The sequence below is a fragment of the Chiloscyllium plagiosum genome, unplaced genomic scaffold (assembly GCF_037043375.1).
Source record: "Chiloscyllium plagiosum isolate Xiang-an unplaced genomic scaffold, Cpla_swu_hap1 HiC_scaffold_39, whole genome shotgun sequence".
NCBI classification, from domain to species: domain Eukaryota; kingdom Metazoa; phylum Chordata; class Chondrichthyes; order Orectolobiformes; family Hemiscylliidae; genus Chiloscyllium; species Chiloscyllium plagiosum.
The window spans coordinates 6,060,270-6,085,704 of NW_028270177.1; the positions used below are offsets into that span (position 1 = coordinate 6,060,270).

The 25,435-nt window shown below is 44.2% G+C and overlaps 1 pseudogene; it reads left to right on the forward strand.

Annotated features, from left to right (window-relative positions):
* Window positions 1-17,183: 17,183 nt before the first annotated feature.
* LOC148138624 (uncharacterized) lies at window positions 17,184-17,876 on the forward strand (annotated as a pseudogene).
* The last annotated feature ends 7,559 nt before the right edge of the window (window positions 17,877-25,435 follow it).

Sequence of the window (25,435 nt, forward strand, 5' to 3'; positions counted from 1 at the left end):
GGTTACCATAAATTCCAATCCTCTTGTTGTTAGTTCCATTTCCAGCTCTTTAGTTGCCTAATCAATAGTCCCTTCAGCAAAAGCAGCATTACAAGAGGAGTCTGAAATTCACAGGCAGTCAGATTAATAGGTCATCAACCTGGAATATTAACTGTTTCATTCTCTCTAGAAACACATCCTGACCCTTCTGAATGGCTCCAGCAATTTTGGTTTTATTCCGAGGCATGTTCCCACAATGATAATGGGCTGTTTGCTCTCTGTTAGAAGATTTAAAGAGATTTGCGAAAGAAGTGAATGCGATGCGTGAAGAAATGTTTTCACGCAGCGAGTAATTAGGAGATGGATGCTTGAAAGTGTGGCAGAGGCAGATTCAGTTGAGGTATTCAGGAGAGCATTGAGTGCGAGTTTGTGGTGAAGGGGCAAGAGGTTGGCACTAAGTGATGGTGCTCATTCAGGGAGCTAGTACAGTTGTGATGGATAGAATGGCCCCTACTGCACTGTAACAATTCTGTGCTTCTGTGAAAACCTTTCTTTTCTACCAATATGATGGTGTCGTCATTATTGTCCTAAACCTCAAAGAGCTGTTATAGTGCAGAAAGAGACCATTTGGCCCCTAGTGTCTGTGCTGGCTCTTCAAATGAGCTCCTCATGTAGTGCCATCCTGCCTAACGCTGCAGTGGTTCAATTACAAAGACCCATCTTACACCGTCTTGAAGCCCTCGATTACATTTGCCTCCATCAGACCTTCACACTGTGTGCTCCATCCTAAACCACTCGCTGTGTGAAAATACTTTTCCTTCTGTTACTTTTGGCTCTTTCACCATTCTGTCTTTCTATGTTGCAATACTGAACATTGCTCAGAACCCTGATACTTAAGGTTCTCTTTTAGACTACCTCACTGAGTGAGATATAGAGAATGCTATTTTCATTTCCAAGCTCTGACTCTACGAGATTGAGAGAGACAGGAATGTATCCATAGAAGGTTCCCAGCAGCACGCAGCTTCTCAATGCATATTGATATTACACCCCTTACCCAATTCCAGAAGCGGTTGACAGGCAAAATTCATATGGATCCATGAAGATTTTTCAGGTCTCTGTGCTCAATAGTTAAAGCAATCATACCATTCCCTTATCCCTCTCGGGACACTACTTTCCAAATGAGTTTTGAGAAGATTTGTAGCTCAGGTTGAGGGTCTGGATGTAGGTTTGCTCGCAGAGCTGGAAGGTTTGTTTACAGACATTTCATCACCATACTAGGTAACATCTTCAGTGAGCCTCCGGGTGAAGCACTGGTGGTATAACCCGCTTTCTAATCATGTGTTTGTGTTGCCTAGGGTTGGTGATGTCATTTCCTGTGGTGATATCATTTCCTGTACTTTTTCTCAGGGGGTGGTGATTGGGATCCAAGTCAATATGTTTGTTGATGGAATTTCAGTTGGAATGCCATGCTTCTAGGAATTCTCGTGCGTGTCTCTGTTTGGCTTGTCCTAGGATGGATGTGTTATCCCATTTGAAGTGGTATCCTTCTTTAACTGTATGTAAGGATGCTAATGAGAGTGGGTCATGTCTTTTTGTGGCTAGTTGATGTTCACGTATCCCGGTGGCTAGTTTTCTGCCTGTTTGTCCAACGTAGTGTTTGTTACAGTCCTTGGACGGTATTTTGTAAATGACATCAGTTTTGCTTGTTGTCTGTATAGGGTCTTTCAAGTTCATTAGCTGTTGTTTTAGTGTGTAGGTGGGTTTGTGGGCTTCCATGATGCCAAGGGGTCTGAGTAGTCTGACAGTCATTTCCAAGATGTCTTTGATGTAGGGGAGAGTGGCGAGGGTTTCTGGACGTGTTTTGTCTGATAGTGTGTCTGGGAAATAGCAGAAGTCTGAATATGATTCTGTTAACAGCATGGCCAGGGATAGAGAGACAATAAGGAGCCAAACCAGCAATAGATGGTGCTTTATTTTCACCATGAGGGTCCAGGGTGAATTTGGGAATATGATTGCCATGGACTGGTTGGAGTGAAGGGTCTGTTTTGTGCTGTATAACTCTATAACTCTATGAGAAAGTGAGGACTGCATGATGCTGGAGATCAGAGTCGAGAGTGTGGTGCAGATGAAGGGCTTATGCCCGAAACATCAATTCTCCTGCTCCTTGGATGCTGCCTGACCTGCTGTGCTTTTCCAGTGCCACACTCTCGACTCTATAACTCTATGACCAAGGTCAACATGCAGTGCACTAATGAAATTTCAAAGACAAGAGACTCAAGATGAAATTGTGAGCTCAAATCTAAACATCAATAGTTTATAGACCAGAAGAAAATAGACAAAGGAGAAGATAAATTACATAGTTTTGAGATCTGTCACAATGGATTTGAGTCAGAGAGTGGCAGATAGACCTTGATGGAGGGGTAGCCAGTGATTGGAGATCAGGTTTGGGCCTATATCCTATTGAGATCAAGGAACATCTGATAGAATTGTTAAGCCGGCTTCTAAATATGTGAATCTTCGTGCTCAACAGGAATAGGTAAGAAGCTGATACAGTTTGTAAAAGGGAGTCCTGGGCTGGCTGTCAAATCCTTGTTTCAAATTTGGAATACAAATGGTGGAGGATGGACTCTACCCAATTGTGACAGGTGCTGAGGGCAATAGGTGCTGGTTATACCCATATCCTGGGAATGAATTATAACAAATTAATAAGCAGCCTAGCCAGGAGTCCTGAAAGAGAGGGTTGGAGATCATTGGAACATTAGAGAGTCTGGGAAAGAGAAATTTGGTTTCATAATTCATTAGAGTGCTTCGAAATAAAATGCAAGTTGGATAAAGTGGAGCCTGAGGATTTGGTGTATTTGGATAACAAAAGGCAGTTATTAATGCACCACACCAAAAGCTAATGTAGGACGATAAGATGTTGGCACAGAAGTAGGCCATTCAGCCCATCGAGTCTGCTCCACCATTCAATCACATCATCATGATAATCCTCAACTTCACTTTCCTGCCTTTTCCCTGTAAACTTTGATTCCATTACTGAGTAAAACTCTGCCTATTGGTAATGTCTCATGGCGTACGAGGTAACTGTCTCTACCTGTGAGGCCTTGCTGTTCTGTGATGCTGCCGTTGGCTCTTGGCTTTGGCTTCAAGTGCTTGGGTCATTCTTGTTTAAACCTGTCACAGGCCTCTTTAGACAGCCCATGTCTTCTGAACTGAATGGACTCTGTTACCCTGTTGAGGTTGTGCTGTTTTTTTTAAACACGTCTCCATCCAAACATTCCCCTTCAAGCCAGCCCCCCCCATCCTGTCTCGGATATACATCAGGATCCCTTCAGTGTCACTGGGTCAAAATCCTGGAATGCACTCACCAATGGCATTATCGGTCCACATACAGCACATCAACTGTAGTGGTTTGAGAGGCAGTGACTGCCTTTTCAAAGGGAGATAGAAACAGTCAGTAACTGCTCGCCCAGTCAGCAACATCCACATCTCACATCCCACATCCCACAAGTGGATAAATGAATGCAGGATCTGTCCATGTGTCTCTCTGGTTTCTGCTTGTAACACAATTTGAATAGCTTTCTCAGAAGTTAAACTTTCTTTGGACTGTACAAAAATCTGAGATGGTATCATCAAAATTTCCAACAACATTTTGCCTGAGTGAAAGCTTGTTTAACTGACAGGAAGCAGAGAGTGGGGACAAACGGGTCATTTTCAGGTTGACAAGTGGAATGCCACAAGGAACAGAGCTGGGGTCTCAGCTATTTACCATCAACGTCAATGAATTGATTGGGCGGTCTAAATAAAAATTTGCAGATGACTCCAAGTTAGTAAGGAAGCAAGTTGTCAAGAGGAGATATTGGCGGGTTAACTCCACAGTTAAAAATGTGACAGATGAAGTAAAACATGTGAATTTGCCCACCTTAGCAGGAAGAATACACAAGCAGTGTGCAGTAACCTTGAGTATTTAAATAGAGAGACAATGCAGTACCTGTAGATACTCAGGGATCTAAGTGTCATGGTATATGAATCACTAAAGAAGTAGAGATTTTAGATTTCCCATCTCCCTTCCCCCTCCTCAGTTCTGATGAAAGGTCCTGATCTGAAACAGCAATGTTCCTGCTCCTCCGATGCTGCCTGACCTATTGTGCCTTGCCAGCTTCACATTTAGTCGACCCTAAAAAAATTGGTATGCAGGTTCATCAAGTGATTAGGAAAGCAAATGGAATGTAATCATGTATTGCTAGGGGTATGGAATATAAAAGTAGATATGTTTTACTGGAGGTGTAATGGGCCTTGGCGGGATTACAGCTGGAGCACTGTGCACAATTTGTATCTCATTACTTGAAAAGAAAATGCAGTTCCATTCACACCAGTTCATGAAGATGTCCTCAGCTCACTTCTGGGGGTGAAGGAATGATTTCAAAAGGAAACATTCAATACGTAGGGCTTATCCCCCATTAGAGTTTAACAAAATGGGAGGTGATCTGATTAAAATGTATCAGATCCTGAGGTGACTGAGTAGAATTGGTGCCCAAAGGATATCTCCTCTCTTGGGGTAGAGGAGACCTCAGGGACACAGTTCAAGAATAAACAATCTCAGAGGGTCATTGGTCTTTGGAACAGAAAAGTATGAAGGCTGGGTCAAGGATTTTATTAAAGGTGGACTTAGATAGATTTTTGATTCACATAGGAGCTGAGTGTTACACTAGGCAGTGAGGAAATTAGAATTGTGATCACTAGCTGAGCAGCCCTGACCTTACTGAATAGCAGATCAGACTCAAAGGGCTCAATGGTCTCTTCCAGTTCTTAAGCATTCTGTGGTTTTATGTCTCTCTTGTGGGCCCTGTATCATCTGGGTCCTCTGAGTACAAACTCTGTCTCAACCTATTCAAGGACCACGACACATATTCTAACACCCACCAAACACCAGCGGGGTCAGTCTGCCAACCAAGACAGCAGTTTGCCAAATTTCCCACCATCTGTTTGGTACAGTGTGATGGGCTGCCTGAAACTGAGCCCTTAGTTAACAAGCAGGAGGCTGGAAGAACACAGCAGGCCAAGCAGCATCAGGAGGGGGAGAAGTTGATGTTTTGGGTGTAACCCTTCATGCCAATGGGATAAGGCCTCTAACCAGCTGGGGGTGATGTGCCAGTTTGAAAGATCATCTTATTTATTTGTTCTGCCAAATTCTGCAGTCTTAGAAATCTGTCCCTTAATTGTAAAACAGTGAGGTGTCACTAGAGTTTATATGACAAACTATTTGCCCTTTACACTCATCAGAACTTTTTGCAAGAATACCAATTCAAGGGGAAAACCAACAATTACACTGCATAAGAACAGAGTGCTGATTGGTTGGCAAGTGGATTGTAATTATTGGAAGTACTACCTTAAAGAATGCACCCATTAATGTTGATTGTCAGTTAGCTGCCAGACTTCATTTAAATTTTAAATCAGGCAAGTCAACTCTGATTGGTCAGCACATTGCCCTGAAAAATACATCTGGCTGTCACTCATTCTGGCGAGTTGAAACCGGTGCAGTGGTGTACACCTGTCTGACGAGAAGGAACAGGTCCCTGTGGGTAATATATGGAGTTGCCAGTCTGTGCAACTACGCAAAACTGCAAGCCTGGCTCAAAATTCTAAATTGATTGTCAGTGTAATTCTTCGCACACTCAGGGTTATCCTATCCAATCCAATCTAATCCAAAATCTGTCATGGTATTAAGCCATAGAGTGAAAGGTGCAACACTGAGGGGGATGCTGCTGGTCAGAGGTAATATTTCATCATTGAGATGTTAAACTGAGGTCTTATTCTCCTTTCAAGTGAGGACAAACAATCCCATGACAGCACCTACATAAGGGCAGGAGGGTTATGGTCAATATTTAATCCTCAGTCATCTTTCTAAAACATATTATCAGATTATTTATCAGATCATTGGAGCGTGCTGTGTCCAAATTAGAGCCCTGTTTGCCTACTTTATTTATTCATTCACAGGATGAGGGCATTGCTGGCTAGTCTGGTATTATTGCCCAATTGCTCAGGGGGTAGTTAAGAGACAACCACATTGCTGTGGGTCTGGTGTCACATGTAGGCCAGACCAGGTAAGAATGGCAGATTTCCTTCTCTAAAGGGCATTAGTGGGTCCAGATGTTTTTTTTTCTCTAACAAACAACAACCATTAGCCTCTTAAATCCAGATTTTTAAAAAATTGAATTCAAACTCACCACTTGCTGTGGCACGATTTGAACACAGATCCCAGAACATTATTGGGAACCTTTGGATTAACAATCCAACAATTATACCACTAGGCCATCACCTCTCCTTTTTTAAGCCATGATGGGAATTTGGGTCATCCCAAGTTTTTGAAAAGCACTTCATTAAATGTAAGTCTTTCTAATATTTGGATCATTATTAAGCACAATGCACATTGTTAAAGAGAGCTCTCCCTCACACAGTTTTTACGTTGAATCCGAGCAAGAATTCAATAAGAACATCTCCAAAGGACGAGTGAAGAGGACTTGTTTGTGTTTTAACTCTGAAAAAAAAGACTCAAGTGCTAAATGCCCCACCCAGGGCTTTATAGAGGTTGCAGGCTCAGAGTTTGTACATGTTCTATATTTCTGACCTCACCTGCAGTGGTGAATGTCTGTGTTATGTCTGGACTTTGAAAAGAAAATAAAAAAGAAAATCACACATCTCAACATTATCCAGTAACAATGCACAGGCCAATGGATTCTTGCTTTAGCTGTGTGATGCCTCCCCCAGTGAGATACAATGGATTTAAATTTCATTTATGATTTCAAAACAAAACATCAGCTTGCTAGAGCTCTAAAATTCCCTTCCTAGATCTTCCAATCTCTTTCTCTCTCTCTTTCTCCTTTAACACTCCTCTTTCAACCTCTTTGGCTGGATTCTAGTCTCTTGTCCTAATATCACTGGATGCAGATTGACGGGTGAAGAATGACTATTTGTACAAGACATTAGGTTAGTGTTACCATCAGCACATCAAGGAGTGGAAAGTACCAGAGTGTGGAAACTGGAATAATCCAACAGGAATCCATTCAGCTGGATCATTTTCTCTCTCACTGCAATCACAAGGTCATCTCAAATGATTCAGACCACTGGGTTAGGGTTAATTTGGATAATTACCAAGTGTTCATTTACATAATCCTACAATTTAAAACCTCTTGTTTTTTTACAGCCAGGGTGAAATTAAACAGCACCTTCCCTCTTCAGTTCTGTTGTGATTGCAGGTCATAATTACTCTTATGCATTATGCATATAATTGCACACACAATCACTCCAAAATATTTAGTGACACTAAGTTTAATAGTGTTTATCTAAAGCTTGTAGTGATTCCATTGCCAGTGTTTTTCTCTCTTCCTACTAAAGCAGATTGAGAAAATAGATCTCCTGTTTGCTCCTTCATCATACTCTCAGATGGTAAATTGATTGATGTTGTACGATGCATGTCAACAGTTGTAATGATGATCTCTCAAATTGCTTTCTGTTGTTCCTAAAATCCTTGCTAGAAGTCATTGAAAACAATGAATGCTGGAGATCACAGTGGGTCAGGCAGCATCCATGGATCCCTGACCTACTGTGACCTCCAGCATTTGCTGTTTTCAGTATGGATTCCAGCATCTGCAGTAATTTACTCCTTACCTGGAAGTCAGTTGCAAGTGTAAGTTCCCTATTAGATCTCTGAAATCCTTCCCGGATTTCATAGGGACAACTTCGGTTGGTCAACCGGTCAGTGCATAAAAATACATTAGTTGACACCAGAAAATCAGCGAAATGTTGGAGAAGATGACCAGACTCTGCAAATTGTATCAAACAATCCACATAGTCTATTTAAAAAGAGCCTGTAAGATGCCAAAATACATAGGAAAGTAATACACAGAAGCCCCTTAATATGCACCTAAAAATCTGTGATTTCAACCATCTGGAAGGACAGAGCAGGTACGTGGAAACACCACCCCCTGCAACTTCCCCTCCAACCCATTCACCATCCTGTCTTGGAAATATATCACTGTCCCTTCAGTGTCACTAGATCAAACTCCAGGCACTCCATCCCGAAGGGGATTGTGGGTCTACCTGCAGCAGATGGACTGCAGTGGTTCAAGAAGGCAGCTCACCCCCACCTTCTCAAGGGGCAACTAGGAACTGGGAATGAATGCTGGCCCAGTCAGTTACCCGCCCATCTAAGGAAGGACTGAAAGAAAGCGTTCTGAAGAAGGGGTAGAAACTCTGCAAAGGGACAGAGCCAGGTTAAGTGAGTGGGCAAAGCTGTGGCAGGATTTAAATAATGTAAACCGCTTTCACCACACTGTCGGTCTGCACATTCCAGAGCGTAACCACTGCCTCAAGAGGTTTTAAAAAACTGTGTATACTTATTTTCCTTTCGCCAATCTTTAATTACTGTTTGATTTTCACATCATGTTGACTCACAGGGCATGCTGATTACTGAGGTTTGTTCAGGTCACATTGACCTGCGTGGGACTCGGAGGCAGCAGCCCAGTTCAGAAGCAGATCCAGGAAGCTGATATTTGGGTCAATCTACTGCTCTCTCACTGGGACGATGATTGATTTGAAATTTCCCATTTGATTCAGTTTAAGTCGCCCCTCTTTGAGAAGGATGTGCAAAGCAATCCGAGCAGCTAAAAGCAGTGAATGACATATCCACTTCCACTAAGGCTGCCTATGTCTGGTTCCATCCATCGAGGTAGGGCTAACATCTCCCGCCCTCCTTTCAGTTACATTTTGAGGGTCAGGTTTGCAGTTGTGTTTGGTATTGAAGTGGAGACCAGACTTCATAGAATCATACAATACCTTAGCAAGAGGCCTTTCTTCCCATCGTGTCAGTCCTGGCTCTCTGCAAGGGCAGCATGGCTGATCCAGGACTCTTGCCTTTTCCCTGTTCTTCTGAACAGGTTGCCCTTGATTAAATCTGCCTCCACCACACTCTCTGGGAGTGTAATCTGGATACTAACCAAACTTTATTTAGACTATTTTTCTCACTGGAAATGTTCTGTTCAGAAATGCTGTGGCACACCCTCTGGAGCAGGTGGGACTTGAACCCGGGTCTTCTGACTCAGAGGCAGGGACACTATCACTGCACTCTAAGAGCCATCCAAACCACCCAGTGTCTAAAGAAGCGTCACCACATGTGCTCATTGTTTCATTGGAGTCGGTTTCTTCTGGTTCTTTCCCTTTCAATGCAAAGAGCTTCTCCCTATTTAGGTTGTTCTTGGGGCGGGGGGTAGGGGATAAATTTTGGGACTTGGACCTTACCCCACTACTTCCCCACCACCACACCCTTCCCACAGCACCACCTCGAAGAGAGAATCTTCATCTACTCCTTCACAACCTGGGGCTAAAGCCTCCCCACTCAACCTCACCCACAAGAGCACCCTCCCCACTCCCCCACTCACCTACCCACCCCTTCCTCCATCTCCTGACTCACTGATGATCTCAGAAGAAGACACTCGCTCCATCAATGTATCATTTAAAACAGCAATCGATACCTTCAAATGATGTTCCTGCAGCTTCTAAGTATTGCAATTTAATTTGGCAGGCCTGATCGGAGCGGTGACTGGGAGCCCGGCTGAAGCTATGACAGACACATTTACTTGGACTGACTATTTGCTATTCACTGCGTTCAGTTTTTTTTACTACTGAGGTGCTTTCCAATAGTGAGGCAAAGGTGACAAGTACATCCAGCACTTACATAAAAAGCACATTAAAAATTAGTCTAAGCTGTTAGCACACAATAGTTGACCAGATGGTTCTGCACTGAAGTGTTTTCTGAAGCTTAATATTTCACACATGAATGCCTTGCACTGATATATTCATTAACCGCACTCCACAAAGTATTACAGCTCTGCTGTCATCTCTTTCTGCATCACTGACTCCAGCACAGGTTTGGCAGCTGCATCGTGACAACCTTTTCTAGTCATGCCAGTCCTGATTTCCTCACAGTGCTGTCAATGGGATTCACTTGATAAAATTGTCTTTGTTTACAGGACCGCGCTCACACAGCCTGTTCTCTCCTGTGCTTCATTCTATTGGCAACTTCCTCCAACTTCCTCCCCTCCCCCTGACTCCCCTTCTCCATCTCCTCACCTCCCCCCGCCAATCAATCAGTTTAAGGTTGGCCAACAGGACCCCCACATTGCCATCAAACCCCACTCTGCCATTGCTGCCCGCTGCTGCTCAACCCTTCCATATGCGATGGGAGCAAAGTGCGTTCAGTTTTAGGGTCTGCAGTTCTAGCAGCCTGCTGAACAAATGAGACACTGTGCTTTTTCTAATGAGTCTAAGCCTGTGTCCTCTTGTTACTGATACTGTTGTCAATTGTCATGGTTTTACTGTACCCAGGCTCATGGTTAAGGGCTTTCTTCTGCACATTACAGAGACACCTATCTTAGTCTCTGCTGGTAACATACACCTGTAACGGTTACCCCTCACTCTGAGTGACTATTGCCACACTCTCAAGGACCAGACCCCCACCCCCAAATATATTTGAAGAAGGTAGCCCAGACCCTAACTTTTTCTTATTTTAAGTGAAGTGGATATTCCACGTGTGATGCAGCTGGTCAAACCACTTGATTTTAAGCAAAACAGAATTTATTTAAACAGTACAGTTGAAACATGAACAAAAGAAAACAGAATTTAGAATAACAACTATTTGAAAACCCAACCGACTCGATATAGAAAGGAGCTGTTCCAATTCCCCCAACATCCCATAAACACACCCCTTGGCAAAAGGTAAATTTAAACTCATAGATTCTTACAAGGAGGAGAGATTTCAGAGAAAAAGTCAGTCAGGAACCACCTGCTGAAGCTTGCAACCTTTATGCACCGCGACAGCTTCTCACTTTTACCGCTAAACTCAACGAGGAAGAAATCTGAACTGGGAGAACTGACCACTCCCCTGCCATTGTTAAGCGAGATAAATGTAGGTATTCCTGATGAAGGGCTTTTGCCCGAAACGTTGATTTTACTGCTCCTCGGATGCTGCCTGAACTGCTGTGCTTTTCCAGCACCTCTAATCCAGAATTGTTAAGCTCGACTCTTGCCCAGACATTTAGGCACCTCTGCCTTTACAACCTCGCTTGAAAAAAACCCAAGGACAAAATAACCTTGTTAAAGAGGCAGTATTGTCATAATCATGTTCTCTGGAAGTCCACCTCTCTCTAGTCCAGACTTTCTTCACAGTGCCTTCCACATGACTGCTGTTAGAACTGTCACCAACATGATATACACCGTCATCTCATTACCATATCCATTCTCATCATGCCTCTCCCTTGATTGTCTTTATTAAATCTCTACAGGCCTTTCAGGAGAATAACTGAGCTTCTCCAAGTTCTCAGCATAACTGACATCTGGCATCGCCTCTACCACCACCCCCGCACCCCATCAACACCCCAACCCGATACCATTGCAAGAAATCTCCTGCCCAACTTCACCCAAAGCCTTTCCTGAAGGGGGGGGGGGGTTCCCCAGAGTTGAACACATCAACCCAACTGTGATTTATAATTGTTTAACACAACAGTCACCATCCACTTTCAGGCTTGCAGAGAGATTTCCTTCAGCTCCTGTTATATTCACTGCTCAATTCCCTCAGCTACAGTCAACAAGACTAAACACAATGAGCAAAAAATGCTAACTGCTTCCTCCTTACCCCATTCACTCCTCTCTGATTTCATTTTTCTATTTTTTAACTTCCCATTTCTGTTTCCAATTGATCCATTTTTCTTAAAACGTCCCCCGTTTATTTCTCTCATTTGCTGATGTCCTCTCACTTTGCTCCTTTTCTGAAGACAGTGTCTCCTTGCTGGGGTATCAGTGACACCTCTCGAGTCGCCCAGGGGTCCATGTTAAGCTGCAGCAAACATCAGCCTTATCTATCAACCATGTAGTTTCAGAGCTAGGACATAGCTAACCTCCAACAGGTGCCACTGTACAAGTCTCTGTTTAATATGTAATCATGATGTGGAGGAGCCAGTGTTGGACTGGGGTGGACAAAGTTAAAAATCACACTACACCAGGGTATAGGCGGAAGTGGGTATTGTGGATGCTGGAGATTAGAGTCAAGATTAGAGTGGTGCTGAAAAAGCACAGCAGGTCAGGCAGCATCCAAGGAGCAGGAAAAGCGATGTTTCGGGCAAAAGCCCTTCATCAGGTTATAATCCAACAGGTTTATTTGGAAGCACTAGCTTTCAGAGCACTGCTCCTTCATCAGCTACCTCATTAAGGAGCAGCGTTCCAAAAGCTGGTGCTTCCAAATAAACCTGTTGGATTATAACCTGGTATTGTATGATTTTTAACTAATGTGTAATCAGCAGATCAACCAACATGCAAATGGTAAAATGGCTGTTGTTTCAGCTCAAGGTATTGATGTCTGATGCTAGATTTCAGTGACCCCACTTTCTTCCTCAGAAACAGGCACACAAATGTCTGATTCTTCCCCATTCCTTTCCCACAGAGCAGACCTCTAACCTGAAGCTGCTCTCTCCTGTTTGCTTCTCTATTTGCACATTCCAGTTATCTAACTCCCTGCTGCTCAATTCCGATGAATCCATAATGGATTTATCATCCTGATTATTGGGCCACTTGCTGTTAGCTCCATCTACTGACAGCACAGAGTCCTCGTCACCAATTCACTTGCCGTCCCAACAGTTTGTAAGAGGCACAATCCTCCCTGCTAGATGGATGTGGGAGGATATTTGTACAATGACCATCGCTGTTGGAAATTGTCAGCCCTAATTTTACGTCAGAGGTATTTCGCTGGATGCAAAGCTGTCTGGGATACCCTGAATTTGTGAAGCTCGCTCTTTCCTCACTCACTCAAGGCCTGGTGAGCGCTTCTTGACTAGATTCGATCATAGAATCTCTACAGTGTGGAAGCAGGCCATTCGGCCCATCAAATCCACACCCACTCTCTGAACAGCTTCCCACCTAGACATGTCCTATCCCCGTAACCCTGCACTTCCCACGGCTCACCCACCTGACCTGCACATTCTTGGTAACTTAGCATGGCCAATCCACCTGACCTGCAGATCTTTGGACTGTGGGAGGAAACCGGAGCACCCGGAGGAAACCCACAGGGAGAATGTGCAAACTCCACACAGTCACCCAATGGTGAGAAATGAACCCGGTCCCTAGCACAGGGAGGCAGCAGTACTAACCCTGAGCCACTGTGCCACCATGAATGAGAAATAGAAAAAGGAATTTGCTGATTTTATGTTCTTCAATATCAGCTTAGCTTCTGTGGTCTAATGGTAACTATAACCTCAACCAGGGCTGAGGCAGGAACTGAATGCCAATACATCTCTGAGCAAATGGGGACAGCGGGGAGATTGGGGAGGGCTCTTTGCTCGCTTCTAGCAGTTCAACAAACCTCCAACAAAACAGAAAGCTTTTTACACCTTTGAATATCTTCTCCCCCTCTTATTTCCCTCTACCCCACCTTCCAGGGTGCTGCAATGATGTTCTGACTGCTCGGTCACAGGGCTGGACTCCCACATGATGGCTGGAAACCAAAGCTATCCCTCCCGCCACTTCACATCACCCCCTCCTCTCCCATCCCCATGGAGCCCACCATCCTGGGTCAGCGAATGTCACCAAGAAAACTGCATTGGGTCACAGCATTGTCAGCTCAGAGACCAAAACCATCCCTTCTCACATCATGTTTCTTTCCTCCGGATAGGAAAGAACAGTGTATTTATATAGCACCTTTTCACCATCACCTGACATCCCAAAACACTTTACAATCAATGATGTGTAGTCACTGCTGTTTGTGTGTTTTGTCCATTCAGTTGATATTGCCGTCGCTGTTTGGGCCAGCATTTATTCCTCGTCCCTGGTTGCCCTTGAGAAGGTGGTGGAGAGCTGCCTTCTTGAACTTCTGAAGTTCATGTGCCATAGGTTAACCCACAATGCCCTTAGGGAGGACATTCCAGTATTTTGACCCAAGGACAGTGAAGGTACAGTGATATATTTCTAAGTCAGGATGATGAGTGGCTTGGAGGGGTACTTACAGAGCATGGTGTTCCCATGTATCTGCTGCTTTTATCCTTCTAAGTGGATGTTGTCATGGTTTTGGAAGGTGCTGTCTAAGGACTCTTGGTGAATTTCTGCAGTGCATCTTGTAGATGGCACACACTACAGCTACTGAGTGTCAGTGGTGCAGGGTGTCGATGCTTGTGAATGTTGTGTCAATCAAAGGGATTGTTTTATCCTGGATGGTGCTGAGTTTGTTGAGTGTTGTTGAAGTTGCACCCATCCAGGCAAGTGGGAAGTATTCCATCACACTCCTGACTTGTGCCTTGTAGATGGTGGACAGGCTTTGGAAAGCCCGGAAATGCAGGATTCCTAGCCTCTGACCTGCTCTTGCAGCTATTATGGCCATTTGTATTCCTATGGCTAGTCCAGTTCAAGTTTCTGGTCAATGGCAACTTCCCAGATATTGACTTTGGGAGATTTAATGATGTTAATACCACCTGTTGTCAACTGGCAATTTTGAACCACACTCTCTCTCTCTCTGAGATAACCATTGCCTGGAACTTGTGTGGTTTGATGACACCTTCCATCACTTTACTGATGATCAAGAGTAGGCGATGGGGTGGTATTTGGCTGGGTTGGATTTGTTCTGCTTTTTGTGAACAGGACAGTGAGCAATTTTCCACATAGTCAGGGAGATGCCAGTGTTTTAATGGTACTCAATCGGTTTGGCTGGAGGAGCAGCTAATTCCAGAGCACATGTCTTCAACACCAATACTCTAATGCTGCTAGGACACATAGTCTTTGCTGGTTCCACTGTCTAAGCTATTTCTTGATATCACATGAAGCAAATCAAATTGGCTAAAGACTGATATCTGTGACGCTGGGGACCATTACAGGAGGCCGAGATGGATCATCCACTTGGCCCTTCTGGCTGAGGGTTGCTGAGAAAGTTTCAGCCTTACCTCTTGCATTGATGACCTGGATTCTTCCATCATTGGGGGAGGGGAGATTTGTGGAGCCTCCTCCTCCAATGAGCTGTTGAATTGTCCACCACCATTCATGACTGGATGTGGCAGGACAGCAGAGCTCAGATCGGATTTGATGGTTGTGGGATCAATTATCTCCATCATGAGCTGCTTCAGCTGCTGGGCACACAGGTAATCCTGTTTTGTAGCCTCACCAGGTTGATAGAGTATTTTTAGATGTGGCTGTTGCTGCTCCTGGCATGTCCTCCTGCACTCTTTATTGAGTGTCTTGCAGGAAACACAGTGCAAGGTGACATTGAACATATAATCCATTTCAATGATGTAGATTGAGGGCTAAATATTGATCAAGGTACTGGGGATAATTCCTTTTTCTTCTTCAGTATGGTGCAATGGGACCTTTTACAACCATCTGAGAGGGCGCGGGGAGTCTCAGCTAACTTCTCATCTGAAAGACAACACGATTGCTAGGGAACATGCTTTCAGTACAGCTCTGGGCATTGAATGTCAACAGATTCAATTCTGGCTGTGAGTCTCCCAGTGACTGTGCTGCTGAATGTCTGAGCTTGCCAGTGGGGGATGGTTCTTGGCTAAGGTGCTGGACAGTGGGCAGGCCCATGTCCCAGCAGGACTGAGTATCTTTGGCTGTGCCTCAGTGGGTACTTGCCTGTCCTGCCTCAGAGTCAGAGGCTTGCTGGTTTGGGTCCCCACTCCAAGAGTGAGACACAGAAGTATGCAATGAGTGAGTGAGTGAGTGAGCTGGCAGACAGAGTGTGTGAAGCTGGGAGCATCTCTGAGGTGCTGACAGTTCAAACCAGCCCAGCCTCCCTCTGGCGAAAGAAGCCAGACATGATTGAAGTTTCCTCTGCCACTTTGAGGATGATTAGCTGCTGGATGTCGGACAACCACAGGCTGGCTCTTGTGAACAAGAGAAAGGTCCTGAGACAGCTGTGTCTGGAAGAGGCACAAAGAGGCAGCATTTTGGCCTTGAGGCAGTTAAACCCCACAGGAGGAGGAGATCCTGTGGCTCAGGAGTGAGCTTGCACCGTGTTTGTTTGCAATGCACTATTTCATGGCAGTACGCTGACTGGAGCATTCGCCTGTTGCCATGTTCGAATGAGGACCTTCTCTGGCTTCAAACTTGATGAAGGATCTTGTGAGGAATGTGTACAGCCAGCGACCTACATCCCTGTGTTTTCTGACCTACTTTAGTTCCTGGTCCATAGAATTCTCATTCTGGTTTATATTAGATTATCTAGTGTGGAAACAGGCCATTTGGCCCAAAATGTCAACACTGACATTCCGAAGAGTAATCCACCCAAACCCAATTCCCTCTGACTAATGCTCCTAATACTATGGGCAATTTAACTTGGCCAATCAACCTAACCTGCACATCTTTGGACTGTGGGAGGAAACCCATGCAGACATGGGGAGAATGTGCAGACTCCACAAAGACAGTCGCCTGAGGCTGGAATCGAACCCGGGTGTCTGGCACTGTGAGCCACTGTGCCGCCCTTATGTTCCTCTGCTATAGACCTGACCCTCCCCAGCTTTTAATTCTCCTCTGTCCCTCCAGAATCCCTATGTTCCTCCAATTCTGGCCTAATTGGCCAGTTTTAACCACTTCACCATTGGTGGCCATGAGACTTCAGCTGTGTGACCATCTTGAAAAATATCTCCAAACACTTTGCTGACCTTTGAGCTGGTACGTGGTTGGAGATAACAGTGTTGAGGAGCAATGACAGCACTGGAATCGCACAGTTATTACAGCCTGGAAGAATGCCATTCAACACGTTGCGTTTGTACTAGCCCTCCCCAGGAACAATTCACATACTACCCTCCTCCCCCCACTGCTGTCTCCCCACATCACTGCACAATCCTTCTCTTCAGCTACAGTCACTTCTTCCAGAACACAACAGTTGCATTCCCGTGTGACCCCGTGCTATACGAAAATTGCCCAGTACAAATACACTTAAAATGTTGGCGATGTAATTGTGGTATAGCCAGCACGCATGTTAAAAGTTTATATTTTGAGGAGATCCAAGATGGCGGCGACTCAGCAAGTCTGAGTCTATAGTGCTCCTCCCAAGACCTAGGCAAAGTGGGCCACCCTCCTCCACCACACTCAACAAATCAATTAAAAATAGTTTTTACTAAATGTAATTAGTGGTTTAGTACTAAATTTATACAGTTCAATCCCCTGTAAAAATGACTAGGGGGAAGGGAGCCTGCAGCTCTCAGCAGGCAGGAGTCCCTCCCCCAACCTCTCCAGCTGCAGCAGAGGCATCCGCAGCTGCCCCGGGGGAATTACCTACAGTGGCGAGCCTCGCGGAAATAATCTCCAAACTCGACGTGAAGATCGATGCTTTTATAGAAGAGTCCCAAAGTCGATGGAATTCACTCTCGGCCGCGCTACAAAAGCATGGCCGAGTCATCGAAGAAATTGAATGCCGAGTCGGAGGGGCGGAGCTAAAGTTCGCGACCTCTGAGGCCACTGCAGAATCGGCCATGGATCGGATCCGGACTCTCAGGCAGTAAGTCCGGACCTTAGAGAATCGAGGTCGTCGAAAAAATATTCGTTTGCTGGGCGTTCCCAAACAGGAAAAAGGAGGCCAGCTTACAAGGTTCCTTGAACAGTGGCTTCCACAGCTGTTAAATCTAGAGGCTGGATCAGACCAGGTAAGGGTGGAATGGGCCTACCGGGTTGCAATACGCGGGCCCGGCTCAAACCAGCGCCCCTGCCCGGTCCTGTTCCGTTTGCAGAGCTATAAGGTGAGGCAGATGCTCTTGGAAGCCTCCAGAAACCTTGGGAAAGATCCCCAAGCCATGACTTATAAAGGATCCAAGATTGTTATTTCAGGACTCTTCCCCAGCTTTGGTCCAAAAGAGGACGGTGTTTGATGAAGCAAAGAAGCATTTAAGGGAATTAAACATTCAATACTCCTTGCGCTACACAGCTATACTACGCTTTAGCCATGAAGGGTCTGTGTATAACTTTGGATCACCGGAGAAGGCCAAGGAACTTTTGGACTCTCTTAGACAAATTATAAGAGTTAATTGATGTTGTTTTGCCCTACCCCCACCCTGGTTTACCCCCTTTTTTTACCTTTCATTATAGAGTCATAGAGTCATAGAGATGTACAGCATGGAAACAGACCCTTCGGTCCAACACCTCCATGCTGACCAGATATCCCAACCCAATCTAGTCCCACCTGCCAACACCCAGCCCATATCCCTCCAAACCCTTCCAATTCATATACCCATCCAAATACCTCTTAAATGTTGCAATTGTACCAGTCTCCACCACATCCTCTGGCAGCTCATTCCATACACATACAACCCTCTGCGTGAAAAGGTTGCCCCTTAGGTCTCTTTTGTATCTTTCCCCTCTCACTCTAAACCTATGCCCTCTAGTTCTGGACTCCCCAACCCCAGGGAAAAGACTTTGCCTATTTGTCCTATCCATGCCCCTCATAATTTTGTAAACCTCCATAAGGTCACCCCTCAGCCTCCGACGCTCCAGGGAAAAGAGCCTCAGCCTGTTCAGCCTCTCCCTGTAGCTCAGATCCTCCAACCCTGGCAACATCCTTGTAAATCTTTTCTGAACCCTTTCAGGTTTCACAACATCTTTTCAATAGGAAGGAGACCAGAATTGCATGCAATATTCCAACAGTGGCCTAACCAATGTCCTATACAGCCACAACATGACCTCCCAACTCCTGTACTCAATACTCTGACCAATAAAGGAAAGCATACCAAACGCCTTCTTCACTATCCTATCTACCTGCGACTCCAGTTTCAAGGTGCTATGAACCTGCACTCCAAGGTCTCTTTGTTCAACAATACTCCCTAGGACCTTACCATTAAGTGTATAAGTCCTGCTAAAATTTGCTTTCCCAAAATGCAGCACCTCGCATTTATCTGAATTAAACTCCATCTGCCACTTCTCAGCCCATTGCCCCATCCTGTTGTAATCTGAGGTAACCCTCTTCGCTGTCCACTACACCTCCAATTTTGGTGTCATCTGCAAACTTACTAACTGTACCTCTTATGCTCACATCCAAATCATTTATGTAAATGACAAAATGTAGAGGGCCCAGCACCGAACCTTGTGGCACTCCACTGGTTACAGGCCTCCAGTATGAAAAACAACCCTCCACCACCATCCTCTGTCTTCTACCTTTGAGCCAGTTCTGTTTCCAAATGGCTAGTTCTCCCTGTATTCCATGAGATCTAACCTTGCTAATCAGTCTCACATGGGGAACCTTGTCAAATGCCTTACTGAAGTCCATATAGATCACATCTACTGCTCTGCCCTCATCAATCTTCTTTGTTACTTCATCAAAAAACTCAATCAAGTTTGTGAGACATGATTTCCCATGCACAAAGCCATGTTGACTATCCCGAATCAGTCCTTGCCTTTCCAAATACATGTACAGCCTGTCCCTCAGGATTCCCTCTCACCGGTCTATAGTTCCCTGGCTGTCCTTACCACCCTTCTTAAACAGTGGCACCACATTTGCCAACCTCCAGTCTTCCGGCACCTCACCTGTGACTATCGATGATACAAATATCTCAGCAAGAGGCCCAGCAATCACTTCTCTAGCTTTCCACAGAGTTCTCGGGTACACCTGATCAGGTCCTGGGATTTATCCACCTTTAACCGTTTCAAGACATCCAGCACTTCCTCCTCTGTAATCTGGATATTTTGCAAGATGTCACCATCTATTTCCCTACAGTCTATATCTTTCATATCCTTTTTCACAGTAAATACTGATCTTACTGTTTAATATTATCTCCAGGGGGTGGGAAGAAGGGTTTATTTATTCATCTTTTACTTAGCGATTTACTTTCCCCCCCCCATTTTGTTTTATATATATATAGGCCAGGGGATCTAGTTGATGTAGATGGGGGGAAGGTGGCTACCTTATCTTATTTTATCTTTGTCCTTGGGAGCGGGGTTGTTTTTCCCCTGTTATTTTGTATTAATATATTTAAATATTATTTACTGAGGCTGTAATTTTATAGTCATATATGTTCATATATGGTATTAACATTACCAAATATTTCCAGGTGTTGGTGTGGGTGGGGGTGGGTGGGGGATAGGGTACTCACTGTTAGCTCTAGTTCAGTAGTATACTTGAATTTTCTTTATCCTATCATGGGGTGCCTGGGTCAAGGGTGGGGCACTGGTTGGGAGAGGTTACGATGGGGTTTTTTGGAAAGGAAGTGATGCCCCCTGGGAATAAGGGGGAAGATCTCCATTTAAATATGTTTTATACTTTTTTTTACTATTTAGAAATAGTTTTTTTTATTATACTGATCTGAATGTACTATAAAGCTTTTATTTTTGTGAATTTTATATGCTCTATGCTCGGGATACTTTGGATAAATACGGGTTTTGTTGTGATCTGATGTTAACACATTCCGAGCATGTATATCACTGCTCAATTTATGTGTTACCCGTTGGATTTTTTTTTTCTTGAATAATGTAAGAATTTTAATGATACATTCTGGTTAGTTGTAAGTTAGATGAGTAGTTAGTTGAGTTTTGTCTTTTTTTTTCTCTTGGTATATCTTTTTTTCTTGTTTGATAGATTTTGGTGAACATTTATTTAAGATTCAACTGTATATCAATGTTTATACTTGGGTCTTTTTTTTAGTTTTCTTTTGTAAACTTGTTAAAACGTTAAAATTTTCAATAAAAATATCTTTTAAAAAGTTTATGTTTTAGAACCAGCGTTCCCTATTCACCCAATCACATTACAGCCAATTTGCTTTAACGAAAGACACGTAACAGCAGAACTGACTGTATTTAGAAAATATAGAAAAACGTTCTGCTAAAAAAGGAGGTCACTCTGCCCATCGTGCTTATACTAGCAAAAAACATGAGTTACACAGTGCAATCCCAAAATAAGATGAACAACCAGTTATAAAGTCATGTAATTGTACAACATGGAAACAGACCCTTCGGTCCAACTCATCCATTCTGAGCTGATATCCTAAATGAACTTAGTTGCATTCACCAGCATTTGGCCCATATCTCTCTAAATGCTTCCTATTCAGTGACCCAACAATATTGTAATTGTACCAGCCTCCACCATCCCTCATTCCATACTAAATTGCACTTACTGGCATTGGACAAGGGAATTATGTTCCAGTAGAACCTTCGGTAGGTGAAACAAGTAAATTTAAGGATATTAAAGATTTACTATCAGCCAAAACGCTGTCATCACTAAATCACTTAGTCTAATTTTGACCTTCTGTATGGTTTTGTTCAAGTGTGTTTTGCCTATGTCTGACGATGCATCAACTTAACATTTTCTCCCTTGCATTTAGCTTCCGTCTTGTCCCTCACCAAGCACCTCCAATACTATAACCCTCTGTGATCATTGTGGTCCTCCAATATGGTCATTCCTCTGGGGACTCATGTTGGAACTTGGAGATGGGCTGATTTAGCAATCATCCTGTTATTTCACTCGTGTAGTCACCTTCTAGCTCAGCTCAGAATGTGATCTCTGTCATCATGCCTTGCAAGCTCATAACAGAGATATGGTACTATTGTGGATGGTATGGTTAATGACATATTGCACCAATGATTACCGTCAAAGATAGATGTGCACAATTTGAAGCTGATTCTTAAAGGTTAAAAGCAAAGTTCTACTTTGCTTAAAACTTTGTTGATCTTACCTGATATATCCTTTCATTAAAATGCAATCATTAACTATTATTTGTCACTCTTTCTGAAACTATATTTATGAGTGATAATGGTATCAATGTGCCTGCTCCTAGATATCACCAACAGTAGCCTTGCTGAGGTGTTAATGACACAGGAACAGTAACCAAAGACCCAGACTAATGTTTAAGGGTCATGGATTCAAATTCTGCTGTGACAGTAAAATTTGAATTTAATAAAATTTGGAAATAAATGCAAGCCTAATGACAATGTAACTACTATGCAACCACAGAAGGGGTGGCATGGTGGCTCAGTGGTTAGCACTGCTGCCTCACAGCACCAGAGACTTGGGTTTGATTCCAGCCTCGGGTGACTATCTGTGTGGAGTTTACACATTCTCCCCGTGTCTGCATGGGTTTCCTCTGGGTGCTCTGATTTCCTCCCACAATCCAAAGATGTGCGGGTTAGGGTGGATTGGCCATGGGAAATTGCCCATAGTGTGTAGGGTAGATGGATTAGCCATGGGAAATACAGTGTTATGGGTAGAGGGGCTGGGTCTGGGTGGGATACTCTTCAGAGGGGTGGTGTGGATTTGTTGGGCTGAATGGCCTGTTTCCACACTGGAGGGATTCTATTTTGCTACCGATTGTCTCTAAACCCCTACTGGTTTACTAATGTCCATTAGTTGCAAGGAAATCTACTGTCCTTACCTGGTCTGGCCTAATTGCGACCCTAAACACAGAGCCAATATGGGTGGGCCTGAACTATTCTCTGAAATGACTTAGAAGGCAACTCCATTCAGGATCAGCTAGGGATGGGCAACACAGCTGTGACATCCATATCCTGTGCATGCACTTTTAAAGGAAATGACATCCACACAGAAATTCTACTGCCACCAACTTTTTCCAATGCTCCAGTGAATTTATCAGACAAAACTCCCTGAGCTTGTTCCCTCCTTAAGTAAATCCTTGCTAACCCCTCGTTACCTTAGCATACAGTAATTGCTCTCTTAGTGGCTTTAGCAGGAGATTAACCAGTTAAAATAAATGGATTAGCGTCGCTGCTCAGAAAGGTCAATCAAGAAGATCTGGTTGAGCGGCTGTGTGTTCTCAGACATACAGAATAACCTCGGGACCCCAGTGACTAAAATTTAAATCCTACAGAAGTATTCAAAAAGAAAATGTATTTTCAGACAACGGCAAATCCCAACTTACATCCAATTGGGAAAGGTCAGAGAGGAGATTGCATTGTTCTGATGTGATGGGACCTAATTCCAGTTTGGCTGCGTTCCAATTGCATATAAACAAGATTTGTCACATGGCCACTTGGGAGCTTGTTGTCTCAGCTGCTGTTTACCTAACAGCCCATCTGCCTCTTGCCAAAGGAAGAGTTAATTAACCACATGCCCAAATTTATTATTCAGGATCAATTGAGTTTAGCCAAGACAGTGAGGACCTGCTTGTCCAGCAGGATAATCCCAGAGTGCCTGACAGTGCTAACAATCCAATGAAGTACTGGAGCATGGCTGCTCCTCTCAGGCAGATCCCATTAGGATTGTAATCATCGCTTTTCCCTTCTTTGCAATGTTACCTCATTAATGGAGACAGATTGAGCCAAACATTGGACACTTGGTGAAGCAATTAGATGTGAGAGAGAGAGAGAGAGAGAGGGAGAGGGAGAGGGGAGCAGGACTTATCTGTCTCTTTTGTTGCTGTGCGTGTCAGCAGACTGCTGTTACTTTGTGAACCTGAGCTATCCTGGCTTCAAACTCTCTCTCACTGAATGCCTAATGAAGAGAGATGCCTACGGGAGAAAATCAATTGGCCCTGAACTACAATATTCCCTTAACCCTGATTGATAGGCAGCTCGTGCACACAAGTTATTTTTCCTTTCTGATAGATATTTTCCTAATCAATCTGTTCAGAGATGTTATCGACACCACTGGAGCAGGTGGGACTTGAACTTGTACATTCTGGCTTGAAGGCAGGGACAATACAACTGCACCATAAGAGCACCCGCACCCATGGATTATATTAACGTATGTAACTAGCTGCCTGCTTCTCGCCATCAGCTTCTCAAGGGACCAGTCAGCACTTGGCACCTTGCAATCAGCTTTGCCATTTTCCCCATATTCAGTTTGTTTCCAATCTCACTTGGGCTGCAGTTTCTCACAATTGCACCATGATGTCTTGGAAAATCCTACTGGTTTAAACTGAAAAAGGACAAAGACTCGCTGATGGATAAAAACAGCAATGACTGCATTCATATAGCACCTTTACAGTAGGAGAAAAATATCCTGGGGATTGCAGCAGTATCTGTCAGACCTTGGTCAGAGCACGAGGAGATTTTAGATCAGGTGAGCTAACAGGGGAGCACAGTGGCTCAGTGGTTGGCACTGCTACCTCACAGCGCCAGAGTTCGATTCCAGCTTCAGGCGACCATCTGTATGGCGTCCGCACATTCTCCCTGTGTCTGCGTGGGTTTCCTTTGGGTCCTCCCCAAGTCCAAAGATTAGGTGGATTGACTATGGGGATCTGGGTGGGATGGTTTTGGAGGATCAGTGCAGACTCGGGACAAACAGACAAAGTCCTTTCCCTGTGGTGGGGGAGTCTCGAACTAGAAGGTTTAAGGTGAAAGGGGAAAGATATAAAAGGGACCTAAAGGGCAACTTTTTCACGCAGAGGGTGGTACGTGTGTGGAATAAGCTGCCAGAGGAAGTGGTGGAGGCTGGTACAATTGCAACATTTAAAAGGCATATGGGTACATGAATCAGAAGGGTTTAGAGAGATATGGGCCGGGTGCTGGCAGGTGGGAACTAGATTGGGTTGGGATATTTGGCCGGTATGGATGAGTTGGACTGAAGGGTCTGTTTCTGTGCTGTACATCTCTATGACTTTATGACTCGATAGGTTGAATTGCCTCTTTGTGGACTGTAGGGATTCTCTGAACAAAAGTCTGGTAAGTTCCAAGGAATAATTTAAAACCAGGAGAGAAAAGGCCACAGGCCCATTGCAGAAGTCTTACTGTGCGTGAGGAGGCCATTCAGCCTATCATATAAAGCAGCATCATTCGCTACAGCTAATCACAGCTATTAATATTTATTATTCGGGCTCACACAGGACGAGATTTCTACTCAGCTGCTGTGATTACCTACACAAATATAGCAATCGAACTTTGAAAAAGAATCCATTTGGTCAAAAACTGCTTTGGAAATTTGCACGTCTGATATAAAAAAAACCTCCTTCAGCCTTTTAATTCAAACCAGGGCTTATGTGAACAAAGTCTGAAAGGATTTACAGCTCTAGATTTAAATCTGGATTTAACTTGATGAACAGCCATCATCCTTCAACACAAAACATTCCACAGCCATCATGAAACACTCAAAATGTCTTTGATATTTTCACAAACAGGCTGACAGAAAAGGTGACAGTCCACATTCAAACACCAGACAAGCTCATGAAATCACACCACTGGCCCATTGAGAGATTCTTCTCCCCCATTGAGAGTTTTACATTTGCTCATCAGAAATGCAATTAGCCACATCTGGATTCTCAATTATGCACATGTGACTGGAGTTTAATACATTGACCAGCACTTAACTCGATAAGGGATTGGTCAGCCATGAAGGCACGTCTCTGGAAAACAGGCTGTGATGAATAGGCCGATGCATTGAGGGGGAAGCTTGATAAGTGCATGAGGGACAAGAAACAAAGAGATGTGGAGGGTATGCTGCAACACTATGGTCAGACCCCACTTGGAGCATTGTGAGCAGCTCTGGGCACCG